The sequence below is a fragment of the Hylobates moloch genome, unplaced genomic scaffold (assembly GCF_009828535.3).
Source record: "Hylobates moloch isolate HMO894 unplaced genomic scaffold, HMol_V3 SCAFFOLD_1, whole genome shotgun sequence".
NCBI classification, from domain to species: Eukaryota; Metazoa; Chordata; class Mammalia; order Primates; family Hylobatidae; genus Hylobates; species Hylobates moloch.
In genome coordinates this window covers 73,669,146-73,682,207 of record NW_026652276.1, presented here as the reverse complement: position 1 = coordinate 73,682,207, position 13,062 = coordinate 73,669,146, and the positions used below count along the sequence as shown (strand labels likewise).

General features: G+C 39.4%; 1 protein-coding gene across 1 annotated transcript in view; it reads right to left on the bottom strand.

Moving 5' to 3' along the window:
- Positions 1–13,062, bottom strand: part of SPC25 (SPC25 component of NDC80 kinetochore complex) — a 69,324-nt gene that overhangs the window by 36,624 nt on the left and 19,638 nt on the right. The window lies entirely within an intron of this gene.

The window sequence follows — 13,062 nt, the reverse complement described above, 5'->3', positions numbered from 1 at the left end:
GACAATGAGTCCTTTTTCTCAGAACAGCCCTCTGTCTCTATTCTTGTAAGGAAGGCAGAGCAGTAAATAAATATAAGACACCATGATAAATGCTGTAATAGGAGCATGCCAAGAGGTAATGAGGACATTTAGGAGTGAGAGCTTTCAATCAGGATCGAGGAGATCAGGGAAAGTCCGAGCTGCATGGGAGTTAAGCAAGTGAGATGGGTTGGGTGAGTGCTACAGGCAGATGAGAAAAAGGCACTGCACATAAGCACTGGAAAGTACACGTTTGTAACAACTGACCAGGCACCAGTCCACAAAGTATTTGGAAATTATCTGACCATAATATAATGTAGAAATCATTAAGAAAACAGTAATTGAAAAAAACCTTGTGCATTTGGAGAACGCGTGTGTGTGCCCACACCCATATATGCACATACACACGTACTTCTAAATAATCCATGGTTCAAGAAGAAATCTTAATAGAAATTAGAAAATGTTAGAAATAAAAAATGAAAAAGATACTATTTATCAAAACCTGTAGTTTCAGGAAAGCAGCTATAAAAAATTCCTACAAGGAAAGAAGAAATGCTAAAATTAATAAACTAAGCATCCTAATTACAACTTTATCAAAATAACAGCAAAATCAACCCAAAGTAAAGAACATTAAAAAAAAAAAAAAAAAGAAAGAAAGAAATGGGCCGAGAGCGGTGGCTCAGGCCTGTAATCCCAGCACTTTGGGAGACAGAGGCAAGTGGATCACGAGGTCAGGAGTTCGAGACCAGCCTGACCAACACAGTGAAACCTGTCTCTACTAAAAATACTAAAATTAGTTGGGTGGCACGTGCCTATAATCCCAGCTACTCAGGAGGCTGAGGCAGGAGAATCACTTGAGCCTGGGAGGCGGAGTTTGCAGTGAGCTGCGATCGTGCCACTGCACTCCAGCCAGGGCAACAGAGCAAGACTCTGTCTCCAAAAAAAAAGAAAGAAATGAAAGATGAAACAAAATAGAAGAATATGAACAAGGCTATCCATTGGTTCTTTGAAACGATTAATAAAATGAACAAATCTTGGTGAGAATGGAAAAAGGTATGAATAAACATTATAAGAAAAAAGTAGGCTGAGTGCAGTGGCTCATGCCTGTAATTCCAGCACTTTGGGAGGCCAAGGCTGGCAGATCACTTGAGCCCAGGAGTTCGAGACCAGCCTGGACAACACAGGGAGACCCTGCCTCTTAAAAAAAAAAAAAAAAATTAAGTAGATGCTATAGATGTAGCAGATATCTAAAAGATAAAATTATATACTATGAATTCTTTACACCAATTAATTTGAAAGCAAGAAAAAGAGACAAATTTCTCAAAAAATATGAATGATCAAAACTTAGAAGAAATACAATAACTGAACGATTTAATAACTGTTAAAGAAATATAATGAGTACCTTTAAAAACTCTTCCTACAAAAAAATCCCCAGAAGACCAGATAGTTTTATAAGTGAGTTCAAAAACAATAATCTTATTCAAACTTTTTCAGGAAATAGAAAAATATACATGGGAAAATTATAACCCAATCTTACTCATGACTATAGAGGTAAAAATTCCAAACAAAATATTCATAAACTGATGCCAACACTGTGTTAAAAAAAAAAAAAAAGACCACACATGACTAAACTGGATTTATTCCAAGAAGGCAAAGTTAATTCAATATTTTTTTTCAAAAGCCTGTTAATGTAAATCACATTAATAGGTTAAAGAAGAAAATTTATATAGGTACAGAAAAACATAAAATTCAACAAATATTCATGATAATTACTTTTAGTTAATTGGGAATAAAAGAAAATCATCTTCATTTCCCCCAAGTCTGAGAAACCACACATAGAAGAGTATGGCCAGATAAGTGACCCTCAAAAAGGGTAACTAATTTGTGCAAGGTCATATATCAGTTTCAATAGTAGAGCAAAGACTGGCCTCCATCTTAATTCTCAACTTTTTTTCCCCACAATACCATGTTGGTGCTGGAATATAGAGTTTTTTGCAAAACAAGTTAAAATATTCAAGATTTGCCATTATATAGATAACATTTATTTGAATCTCAAACATTGCCTCTTTCCAAAATTCTCATAAACATTAAGTTGAGTAAAATAACTTCTCCCTTGAAGTTTTTCCATTTGCTAGACCTTATCCTCAGGTGCTACTTCCAGCTTGCCTAGTTGCTAAGGAAAAAGGAAAATGTGTGTCTATGGTTCTTCACACCATATCATACACTTTTCATATTTCACACCACAATATATTAACAATACCAAGAAAGGGCTGATTTTATATAGCATATAGATCCTCCTGTTAACTGATAGACTCTTTTTCTATTTAGATGAAACTCTTATCTTTATTCAGAAAGGAATTGGTTCTCTGTCAGCTTGTTACTGAGTCAAGAATTGCTCATCAGGTGTGGTGGCTCATGCCTGAAATCCCAGCACTTTTGGAGGCCAAAGTGGGTGGATCCTTTGGGCCCAAGAGTTTGAGACCAGACTGGGCAACATGGCAAAACCCCATCTCTACAAAAAATACAAAAATTAGCCAGGTGTGGTGGTGCATGCCTGTAGTCCTAACTACTCAGGACTCCAGCCTGGGCAACAAAGTGAGACCCTGTCTCAAAAAATAGCAAAGCCATCTTTAACTTCCAAAAATGTTCAAACACCTTAGCAACATGCCTGCAGATATTTTTGAACAAGCCACCTCTTTTTCAAAGTGCAATTTTGATTCCCCATCAAATAATTTTCTGTTGAGTCTTGATAATGTGTTCAACATTAGTATTTATTAAGCTTCTTCTATGTCCCAGACACTGCTAGGTGAGAGAGCTAAATGCCACCATGGTACACAAATTCAAACATTAACTAATTATGTCTGTACAGGATTTTCTGAATTGAAAAAACAACCAACCCTTTCTAATTCTCATTAGCTTGGAAATTGAAACTTTACATCTATTAGTAGAACACTGTAGTAGATTTTGTGCTGATTCACTTTTTTAATTTGTTATCGAGTTTAATTTTAGAGACCTGTACTATTTTATTACAAAATGTGGAATAGATGAGTGACCCCATTTGGATTCCATTTCAATCAGTGTTACTTATATTTGTGCCTATATTTTCCCACTTAAGAAAATATCTTACCTGTGTATCTTGTGCTTTATTTCCACATTAGGAAGATTTTAAATGTTTAAAATTATCACATTTTTATGACACATCATCTTAAACATAATGCATAAAAAAGCAAGTATACTAAGATAGCTGTTTGCATCTTATATGTATTATTAATCAGCTCAAGTGTAATTTTCATAATGCATCAACTTTAAAATGTAAGTTAATATATTAGTATCAGCTCCAAAATATCCCTAGGTGGGTATATAGTAGACTTCAAAACTTAAGTTTTGTTTTTGTTTTGCTTTAATGAGATAGTCTTTCTCTGTCACCTAGGCTGGAGCTCACTGCTGAGCTCAAGCGATCCTTCCACCTCTGTCTTGCAAGTAGTTGGGACTATAAGCACGTACCACCATGCCTGGCTAACTAAATTCTTTTTAGAGATGGGGTCTGGCTTTGTTGCCCAGGCCAGTCTTGAACTCCTGGCCTCCTCAGTCTTCCAAAGTGCTAGGATTACAGACATTAAGTCACCGTGCTCAGCCTAAGGCTTTTATATTTGCTTGAACAGATTAAAAACTTCTGCACAAGTTAATAGCCCTCTCACACACCATTCCAAAAAGACCTGGGTTGATGACTGCAGTCTACATCCCTAGTGACTGTTCTCAATGAGCCACTGGGGTTCTAAACACCTCATACTCTGCTCACTGTTTCCCTGAGAGCTGCAGCCCTTTTGCCACTTTAGTGAGGCTATTTCCTAAGGATCCAGACAAAGCATAGTCCTCCTCTGCTTTCAAGACAATTTAGGTTTTTTTCTTAATCATTATACTTCTACAGAAACAACAAAACTCGAATTATATTATACAAGTTCAAATTTGTTTAGAATCTTTAAGAACTTTGTTTCTGCATACTTTCCCTGTAATATAGTATAGAAAGGCAATAAGGCATCATCTAGATCTAGGTGAAACTCATGGATTCAGTTGCCAGCTTGTCATCTGGGTTTGAATGTCAACTCTAACACTCACCAGCAGTGACTTGAAGTCATTTAAACTCTGTACGTTGTATTCCTTATCTGGAGAACAAAAATGTCAATAGTATCTACCTCACAGGTTGTTGTGAGAATGTAAATGAATAGATGGAGGTAAAGGACTTAGAACGGTGCTGGGCATGTAGGAAGCGCTAAAAAAAAAAAAGTATTAACCATTATTTTAAGATGGCCAGCTCACCAGGCTTGTCAGAATAATCCCCAATCTTGGAATGAATCAACTTCCCTGTTGAGAAAACAAATCAGTCTAATGTTCTATGGCCCAAGGCCCTCTGTTTATAATAATGTATTTTTCTTTATACATTTGACTTTGGATTCCAGTAGCAAAGCTGGTTCCTACGTTTTGTTTTGAGATGGAGTCTCGCTTTGCCATCCAGGCTGGAGTGCAGTGGTGCAATCTTGGCTCACTGCAACCTCCACCTCCTGGGTTCAAGCGATTCTCCTGCCTCAGACTCCTGAGTAGCTGGGATTACAGGTGCCCGCCACCACACCCAACTAATTTTTCTATTTTTAATAGAGACGGGGTTTCACCATGTTGGTCAGGCTGGTCTCAAACTCCTGACCTCGTGATCCGCCCGCCTTGGCCTCCCAAAGTGCTGGGATTACAGCTGTGAGCCACTGCGCCTGGTCATTCCTATGTTATACTCGTGAATTTCCTGCTATGGAATCTCATTCTCAGATCTTGACCCCATTCCACCCACCAGTTAGAAGTGAAGAATGGCTGTTCCTTGAGGAAAAATGGACCCTAAGTGGGGATCTACCCATTTGTTCTCTCATCCCCAATTCTCATTTCTCCAACTTGCAGGTGAAAGAGATCCTTCAGAATTTCTTCTTGCTTAGGCAAACTGGCTCAGTGCCTAGTGCCTTCTTACTGTATGGTTCAAAACATTATGTCATCGAGTTTGCAGTATGAGATATGACCTTTCTTTAGTCTTCTTTGAGACAAGGCCTTCCCTCAAGTTTTGTTATATTTGTTCACTGTAGATATATTTCAAGTGGAGAAATTCAGTCAACACATACTCACTGTAGGTAGTCATCTAATGTTTTTAATGCCAAATATCTAAGCTGTCTTTCCCTTTGTAGAACTATAACATCCCCAACTCTTAGCCCAATTATTGAGGTTAATCTGCCCTTATAGCTGGGTTTCAGGGGGAATCTAGTATAACCCAATGCATGTATTTTAGCTCCTTGATCACCTGTACTAACTTACAGGAACCGGATGAGTTTGAAATTGCTGTGGTCTACCACATAGAGCCTCAATCCAGAAGAAACAGATCCTGCTGATAGAATTTGAGCTCCAAATCAAGCTAGGTTCACAAAAACCAAAGTTGGGTTTTGATATGGATTTTTGTGTTCATTTAAGTACATATATAAAAAATAAGGCCAAATGTGAAAGTCTGCCTAGGAAAAACTGGAGTTTGCTTATTGTACTCTCTCTGTTAAAAAACTCCCTTCAGACAAGCCCATGCTGAAATACGATAGGTCTATTGTTAGTAGCACCCATTCCAATCACCAGGGCAGTTTATTACCCTTTTATCTCTATAGAGAAAATACCAATCAGTGGTCCCTAAAAGCTGGTCTACACACTGGCATGTGTCAGTGATAACATCTCCACCAGGCCGTAGCATTCTTCTCAGGTAAGTTCTACTACTATACGCCAATGAGCAAAGCCTTAAGCCAAGTCCTAGGTATAAGCGGTGTTAGGGCTCAGAACATGATACTCCAAAGTATGGTGCTTTAGCATGCTGAGTACTTTAAACTAAGAGAGATTAGGAGGCCTCAGAAGCAGCCTCAGAACCAAGGTCTCTGACCTTTTCCTGCCTTCCTGCTTCTTGCTCCCTTCTTCTTCAAAGTAAGCCATAAAACCTAGAAATGTTATTCCAACCTTCCTCACCCTTTCTATGTCGTAAGACCCTCCTTCGATAAAGGTCCTGCCCCATGCCCAGGAAGAAGGAAAGCTATACAGAAAGACCAAGAAAGACCTGAACAGACAGGCCTTGCAGGTTTCCTCAGTTTATTACCACTACATCGCACCTGTTTGTCCAATCACGTTTCTACATGGCTGTCCATTCTTCCATTCTTTCTCAAACATAAGTATAAAAACAGACAGTTTTACCTGCATATTTGAGTCTTCACTTCTGAAGGCTCCATGTCACATAAAACTTGGATTAAATAAATTTGTTGTGTTTTTCTCTTGTTAACCTGTCTTTTGCTATAGGAGTGTTGGCTATGACCCTTACGATGGATGAGGAAAGGTATCACATTTTTCTGCCTCTACAGCAGCCACTGAGAGAGACTGCTCTAAAACTCCCTTCCTACTCTCACTAACCAGGCAACAAGTGTGAATTTTCCCCCAGATTATTCAGGGAGAAGGCAGGAGAAGCAACTGAAGGCATGGAAGCCATTGTTCTATGGCTTTTAGGTGTGCTCAAGATATACTGAAACAGTATTATGTAGCTTTCACTACAGCTAGCACTCTTAAATGTCATCAAATTTACACAGAAAACAAAAAAAAAAAGTCCTAGAAAAAGTTGGCATTTGAACTTTATTCTAATTATAGATCTCTCTTGGTGTAAGGTAAAAATATTCTTTCTGTTTTGACATTAGGTTGATAGTAAGATAGTAGAGTTTATTTTGCCCAGTACATATTAAAACCTGTCAACCTTAGGTTGGGCCTGTCCTTTTAATTTTTTAATATTAAGAGTCCATATTAAGTGGTCCAAAAGTTTGGAGACCACTGAAACACAGTGCAGGTTGAACAAATTTCCATTCCCAGTGCCCGCCATAAGTTAGTCATGCCTGACATTTACAGAAAAAAAAAAAAAGTAGTAAACTAATTATCTTTCATTAATTAAAAGAACATATTTTACTTTATATGTTTCCCTAAGATTTTAATTAAAATACAGTAGTTCTCCCTTACCTGTAGGGGGATGTTACAAGACTCCCAGTAGATGTCTGAAACCTTAGATAGTGCTAAATCCGATACAGACTATATTTTCCCCATACATAAATATCTATGATAAAACTTTATTTACAAATTAGGCACAGTAAGAGATTAACAACAATAAGTAATAGAATAGAATAATTATAACAACATGCGGTAATAAAAGTTATGTATATGAAATGTTTCTTTCTCTCAAAATATCTTGTCCTGCTGTCTACTCATTTAATATTTTTGGATCACAGCTGACTGTGGGTAACTGAAACTGTGGAAAGCAAAGCTGCAGATAAGGATGGACTACTGTGATTGAAAGAAGTATGCCACACAGAATGTTATAAAAATACCAAAGAATTACAGGCAGACAGCAGATGAGAATTCTTTTAAAAAGAGATACAGCTGGAGCCAAGATGGCTGAATAGGAAGAGCTCCAATCTACAGCTCCCAGCGTGAGCGACGCAGGATAAGGGTGATTTCTGCATTTCCAACTGAGGTACTGGGTTCATCTCAATGGGGAGTGCCAGACAGTGGGTGCAGGACAGTGGGTACAGCGCACCGTGTGTGAGCTGAAGCAGGGCGAGGCATCGCCTCACCCGGGAAGCACAAGGGGTCAGGGAATTTCCTTTCCTAGTCAAAGAAAGGGGTCACAGATGGCACCTGGAAAATCGGGTCACTCCCACCCAAATACTGAGCTTTTCCAATGGGCTTATCAAACGGCACACCAGGAGATTATATCCCACACCTGGCTCGGAGGGTCCTACACCCACAGAACCTCACTCATTGCTAGCACAGCCGTCTGAGATCAAACTGCAAGGCAGCAGCGAGGCTGGGGAAGGGGTGCCCGCCATTGCTCAGGCTTGAGTACGTAAACAAAGCTGCCAGGAAGCTCGAACTGGGTGGAGCCCACCACAGCTCAAGGAGGCCTGCCTGCCTCTGTAGGCTCCACCTCTGGGGGCAGGGCACAGACAAACAAATGACAGCTATAACCTCAGCAGACTTAAATGTCCCTGTCCGACAGCTTTGAAGAGAGTAGTGGTTCTCCCAGCACACAGCTTTAGACTGCCTCATCAAGTGGGTCCCTGACCCCCAAGTAGCCTAACTGGGAGGCACCCCCCAGTAGGGTCGGACTGACACCTCACACGACCGGGTACTCCTCTGAGACAAAACTTCCAGAGGAACGATCAGGCAGCAGCATTTGTAGTTCACCAATATCTGCTTTTCTGCAGCCACTGCTGCTGATACCCAGGCAAACAGGGTCTGGAGCGGACCTCCAGTAAACTCCAACAGACCTGCAGCTGAGGGTCCTGACCATTAGAAGGAAAACTAACAAACAGAAAGGACATCCACACCAAAAACCCATCTGTACATCACCATCATCAAAGACCAAAGATAGAAAGAACCACAAAGATGGAGAAAAAACACAGCAGAAAAACCAGAAACTCTAAAAATCAGAGTGCCTCTCCTCCTCCAAAGGAACATAGCTCCTCACCAGCAATGGAACAAAGCTGGACGGAGAATGACTTTGACGAGTTGAGAGAGGAAGGCTTCAGTATATCAAACTACTCTGAGCTAAAGGAGGAAGTTCGAACCAATGGCAAAGAAGTTAAAAACTTTGAAAAAAAATTAGACGAATGGATAACTAGAATAACCAATGCAGAGAAGTTCTTAAAGGACCTGATGGAGCTGAAAACCATGGCACGAGAACTACATGACGAATGCACAAGCCTCAATAACCGATGCGATCAACTGCAAGAAAGTGTATCAGCGATGGAAGACGAAATGAATGAAATGAAGCGTGAAGAGAAGTTTAGAGAAAAAAGAAACGAACAAAGCCTCCAAGAAATATGGGACTATGTGAAAAGACCAAATCTATATCTGATTGGTGTACCTGAAAGTGACGGAGAGAATGGAACCAAGTTGGAAAACACTCTGCAGGATATTATCCAGGAGAACTTCCCCAATCTAGCAAGGCAGCCAACATTCAAATTCAGGAAATACACAGAAGACCACAAAGATAGTCCTCGAGAGGAGCAACCCCAAGACACATAATTGTCAGATTCACCAAAGTTGAAATGAAGGAAAAAATGTTAAGAGCAGCCAGAGAGAAAGGTCGTGTTACTCACAAAGGGAAGCCCATCAGACTAACAGCTGATCTCTCGGCAGAAACTCTACAAGCCAGAAGAGAGTGGGGGCCAACATTCAACATTCTTAAAGAAAAGAATTTTCAACCCAGAATTTCATATCCAGCCAAACTAAGCTTCATAAGTGAAGAAGAAATAAAATACTTTACAGACAAGCAAATGCTGAGAGATTTTGTCACCACCAGGCCTGCCCTAAAAGAGCTCCTGAAGGAAGCACTAAACATGGAAAGGAACAACCGGTACCAGCCACTGCAAAAACATGCCAAATTATAAAGACCATCAAGGCTAGGAAGAAACTGCATCAACTGACGAGCAAAATAACCAGCTAACATCATAATGACAGGATCAAATTCACACATAACAATACTAACCTTAAATGTAAATGGGCTAAACACTCCAATTAAAAGGCACAGACTGGCAAATTGGATAAAGAGTCAAGACCCATCAGTGTGCTGTATTCAGGAAACCCATCTCACATGCAGAGACACACATAGGCTCAAAATAAAGGGATGGAGGAAGATCTACCAAGCAAATAGAAAACAAAAAAAGGCAGGGGTTGCAATCCTAGTCTCTGATAAAACAGACTTTAAACCAACAAAGATCAAAAGAGACAAAGAAGGCCATTACATAATGATAAAGGGATCAATTCAACAAGATGAGCTACCTGTCCTAAATATATATGCACCCAATACAGGAGCACCCAGATTCATAAAGCTAGTCCTTAGTGACCTACAAAGTGACTTAGACTCCCACACAATAATAATGGGAGACTTTAACACCCCACTGTCAACATTAGACAGATCAACGAGACAGAAAGTTAACAAGGATATCCAGGAATTGAACTCAGCTCTGCACCAAGCAGACCTAATAGACATCTACAGAACTCTCCACCCCAAATCAACAGAATATACATTCCTTTTAGCACCACACCACACCTATTCCAAAATTGACCACATAGTTGGAAGTAAAGCACTCCTCAGCAAATGTAAAACAACAGAAATTATAACAAACTGTCTCTCAGACCACAGTGCAATCAAACTAGAACTCAGGATTAAGAAACTCACTCAAAACCACTCAACTACATGGAAAGTGAACAACCTGCTCCTGAATGACTACTGGGTACATAACGAAATGAAGGCAAAAATAAAGATGTTCTTTGAAACAACGAGAACAAAGACACAACATACCAGAATCTCTGGGACACATTCAAAGCAGTGTGTAGAGGGAAATTTATAGCACTAAATGCCCACAAGAGAAAGCAAGAAAGATCTAAAATTGACACCCTAACATCACAATTAAAAGAACTAGAGAAGCAAGAGCAAACACATTCAAAAGCTAGCAGAAGGCAAGAAATAACTAAAATCAGAGCAGAACTGCAGGAAATAGAGACACAAAAAACCCTTCAAAAAATTAATGAATCCAGGACCTGGTTTTTTGAAAAGATCAACAAAATTGATAGACCACTAGCAAGACTAATAAAGAAGAAAAGACATAATAATCAAATAGATGCAATAAAAAATGACAAAGGGGATATCACCACTGATCCCACAGAAATGAACTACCATCAGAGAATACTATAAACACCTCTACGCAAATAAACTAGAAAATCTAGAAGAAATGGATAAATTCCTCGACACATACACTCTCCCAAGACTAAACCAGGAAGAAGTTGAATCTCTGAATAGATCAACAACAGGCTCTGAAATTGAGGCAATAATTAATAGCTTACCAACCAAAAAAAGTCCAGGACCAGATGGATTCACAGCCAAATTCTACCAGAGGTGCAAGGAGGAGCTGGTACCATTCCTTCTGAAACAATTCCAATCAATAGAGAAAGAGGGAATCCTCCCTAACTCATTTTATGAGGCCAGCATCATCCTGATACCAAAGCCTGGCAGAGACACAACAAAAAAAGAGAATTTTAGACCAATATCCTTGATGAACATTGATGCAAAAATCCTCAATAAAATGCTGGCAAACCAAATTCAGCAACACATCAAAAAGCTCATCCACCATGATCAAGTGGGCTTCATCCCTGGGATGCAAGGCTGGTTCAACATATGCAAATCAATAAACGTAATCCAGCATATGAATAGAACCAAAGACAAAAAGCACATGATTATCTCAATAGATGCAGAAAAGGCCTTTGACAAAATTCAACAACCCTTCATGCTAAAAACTCTCAATAAATTAGGTATTGATGGGACGTATCTCAAAATAATAAGAGCTATCTACGACAAACCCACAGCCAATATCATACTGAATGGGCAAAAACTGGAAGCATTCCCTTTGAAAACTGGCACGAGACAGGGATGCCCTCTCTCACCACTCCTATACAACATAGTGTTGGAAGTTCTGGCCAGGGCAATCAGGCAGGAGAAGGAAATAAAGGGTATTCAATTAGGAAAAGAGGAAGTCAAATTGTCCCTGTTTGCAGATGACATGATTGTATATCTAGAAAACCCCATTGTCTCAGCCCAAAATCTCCTTAAGCTGATAAGCAACTTCAGAAAAGTCTCAGGATACAAAAATCAATGTGCAAAAATCACAAGCATTCTTATACACCAATAACAGACAAACAGCCAAATCATGAGTGAACTCCCATTCACAATTGCTACAAAGAGAATAAAATACCTAGGAATACAACTTATAAGGGATGTGAAGGACCTCTTCAAGGAGAACTACAAACCACTGATCAATGAAATAAAAGAGGATACAAACAAATGGAAGAACATTCCATGCTCATGGGTAGGAAGAATCAATATCGTGAAAATGGCCATACTGCCCAAGGTAATTTATAGATTCAGTGCCATCCCCATCAAGCTACCAATGACTTTCTTCACAGAATTGGAAAAAACTACTTTAAAGTTCGTATGGAACCAAAAAAGAGCCCGCATTGCCAAGTCAATCCTAAGCCAAAAGAACAAAGCTGGAGGCATCACACTACCTGACTTCAAACTATACTACAAGGCTACAGTAACCAAAACAGCATGGTACTGGTACCAAAACAGAGAGATAGACCAATGGAACAGAACAGAGCCCTCAGAAATAATGCCGCATATCTACAACCATCTGATCTTTGACAAACCTGACAAAAACAAGCAATGGGGAAAGGATTCCCTATTTAATAAATGGTGCTGGGAAAACTGGCTAGCCATATGTAGAAAGCTGAAACTGGATCCCTTCCTTACACCTTATACAAAAATTAATTCAGGATGGATTAAAGACTTACATGTTAGACCTAAAACCATAAAAACCCTAGAAAAAAACCTAGGCAATACCATTCAGGACATAGGCATGGGCAAGGATTTCATGTCTAAAACACCAAAAGCAATGGCAACAAAAGCCAAAATTGACAAATGGGATCTCATTAAACTAAAGAGCTTCTGCACAGCAAAAGAAACCACCATCAGAGTGAACAGGCAGCCTACAGAATGGGAGAAAATTTTTGCAACCTACTCATCTGACAAAGGGCTAATATCCAGAATCTACAATGAACTCAGACAAATTTACAAGAAAAAAACAAACAACCCCATCAAAAAGTGGGCGAAGGATATGAATAGACACTTCTCGAAAGAAGACATTTATGCAGCCAAAAAACACATAAAAAAATGCTCATCATCACTTGCCATCAGAGAAATGCAAATCAAAACCACAATGAGATACCATCTCACACCAGTTAGAATGGCCATCATTAAAGTCAGGAAACAACAGGTGCTGGAGAGGATGTGGAGAAATAGGAACATTTTACACTGTTGGTGGGACTGTAAACTAGTTCAACTATTGTGGAAGTTGGTGTGGCAATTCCTCAGGGATCTAGAACTAGAAA